Genomic DNA, 2,897 nt, shown 5'->3' with positions numbered 1-2,897 from the left:
ACTGATTAAACTAGCTAATGCCTAGGTTGTAAAATAGACTCAGCAAACATGTCCTATAAAGCATTTCTGATCTACTGGGTGCCCGCTATAAATTTTTGAAGTCATTTAAATGCAAATTAAAGAAGATGAAGAAAGGGGTCATTTGGGTAAAAAGTGGTCCATGACAGGTCGTTGCTGCTTGGTCTTCTAAACAAAGACACAGAAAAAGCAACTTGTGACTTGTTTACTAATATTCTTCCACCCAAAAGACCCAAAAAAACTGAAATAAAAATCGATAAATAAAAGAAAACGAAACAAGAAAAGAAAAGGAAAAGGTTTAATTTAATACCTATATAATGTTTTAACTTCAATACCACACAAGAGAGGGTGATTTGTGTGGTGTCAAATGTTTTTTGTGCACTGATTATAGAAGAACCTGGTTCTTCTAAGTGTTCCTTAACCTACTGTTGTTGAAATAGTAAATGCAGGAAGTAAAGAAATAAGTATTTTTACATGGAAAACACCTGGCTCAAAAGGTGAAAAATCCACGACTTACTACTCAGTAGAATTTTTCCCAACACTTCACTAAATCACTAAGCCAAAATAGCATTTACAACACTTTGTAAACATAAGGATTAACTCTAATTCCGTTGTGGCAACCATCATCTAACTGTTGCGACAACTTCAAGTTAACTCTTACTTGAATACTCAAAATACCTATTACAATTGCTTCTAGATAAAGCTGAAAGGTAAAATATGAAAACACCTACTACAATTGAACTAGAATAAAAGACAAACACTTGGAACTAGTTCTTCTATCTGGTTCATTTGTGATTATAGTGGCCCGAGATCCTATAGTTACTAATAGAAATCCGAAAAAAAACGATCACAAAAAGTGACCAAAGTTGATCGCTTATTGGCCAAAAAGCGACCAAATAGCGACCAAAATGGGCTGGTCGATATTAAGCTGGTCCCTTTACCTTAGGGACCAAAGTTGGTCGCTAATTAGCGACCAACTTTGGTCTCTAAGGTAAAAGGACCAAATATTCCTGTAAAGAAAGTAGCGACCAACGTTGGTCGCTATATTATTTTAATAATATAAATTTGGCGACCAACGTTGGTCTCTACAATGTAAATTACGTTTTTTTACTTATTATTAATCATAAAAAGCGATCAACTTTGGTCTGCAAAATATATTATATTTTAAAAATCTGGAAAATGGAGACCAAAGTTGGTCGCTTTATTATTAATTTTTATATATATATTTTTTAAATAAGCGACCAAAATTGGTCGCCAACTGCAAGAAATAATTTTTTTTAAATAATAAGCGACCAACTTTGGTCGCAATATTTCCAGAAATTATTTTTTTAAATGGAATGGCGACCAAAGTTGGTTGCTTTTTTGAGAAATCTGGGTTAAGTAGCGACCAAGGTTGGTCGCTATTGCGCAGAAAATTGTTTTTTTAAGTGAAAAGCGACCAACTAGAGACCAAAGTTGGTCGCTTTTCTTGGTATATTTTTGGCAGAAACTGCCTGTTTTGGCAGCTACACCACCTGCCAGCTTACCAAAAATCCTAAACAGGCATTTTATGCCAACAACAACAACAATTAAAAGCAACAAAGTATAAAGTTCAATAGAACTAACACATTAAGCTAACAAAACTAAGTTAAAGCTTATTACAATCCCATTCGAAAACTGGTTCTATTGTCTAGTTCAAAGTATATAAAGTACTCAAGGAGTGTTCTTTCAGTATCCTCGTCCGAAAGTTGGATTGCCTTGCCCGACTCATTAGGTGGCTGACTGCGTATGAATTCCCCCACATCAGCTGTGAAGCGAACCTATAAGAAAAATTATATTGAATTAGTATTTCAAAATTTATATAAAAGTAAATCAAAATACTTAATGAAAAGTAAAAAAACTTACATGTATAGTCGAGGCTCGACCCTCGACCCACCTTTCTGAATCAGTCTCTTTCTTCTTCTTTACAATACGAGTTTCATTGAATAGCTCATCTTACTTCATTGGTATCATAAAACTATCTGGTGGCTTTGGTGATTATCCTCGTGTTACTATTACTCGGGATGAACTTGGATACAGAGAATAACTTGGACACAGTACCTGACAGGGTGTGTCTTTGATCAATTATTGTTCTCATTAGCGACAATGATGATGAGAAGGCAATGTCTTGTGTTTCAAATAGAGATAGTGTAGGTAGGAATTTAATATTTCCTAAGTAGATAAAAAAGGTTATAGAGGAATTCTCTACTTCATTTTCCAAGAGGAAAAGAAGTTTAATAGAGAGTGACAAGGTTGATGGTGATGGAATGTTTTCCGTTGGTCGTGGCAGTTCCCATAAAACGGGGATCATAAGACTCTATGATGACAAAGACGAAAGGATATTTTATTCTCAACTTTCTTCCAAGTCTGATCCGTACAAGCTTAATGGGATTGGTGATATTTCTTCGGATTCAGACAATGATTTAACTGACAAAAGTATGAAAATGCTAATAAAAAGAATTAAAGGTAAAAACGTTTTTCTTGGTAGAGAAGGATGCTGAACTCTGCATGAACGTGAAGCATCCTACTCTTCCAAGAAAAATATTTTACCTTTAATTCTTTTTATTAGCATTTTCATACTTTTGTCACTCAAATCATTATCTGAATCCGAATAAATATCACCAATTCCATTAAGCTTTTACGGATCAGACTTAGAAGAAAGTTGAGAATAAAACTTCCTTTCGTCTTTGTCATCATAGAGTCTTATGATCCCTGTTTTATGGGAACTGCCACGACCAACGGTAAAACATTCCATCACCAATAACCTTGTCACTCTCAATTAAACTTATCTTCCTCTTGGAAAATGAAGTAGAGAATTCCTCTATAACCTCTTTTATCTAATAGGAAATGCTTCCTACCTA

The sequence above is a fragment of the Nicotiana tabacum genome, chromosome 6, assembly GCF_000715075.1.
Source record: "Nicotiana tabacum cultivar K326 chromosome 6, ASM71507v2, whole genome shotgun sequence".
Lineage (NCBI taxonomy): Eukaryota > Viridiplantae > Streptophyta > Magnoliopsida > Solanales > Solanaceae > Nicotiana > Nicotiana tabacum.
Note: the sequence above shows the minus strand (reverse complement) of the source record.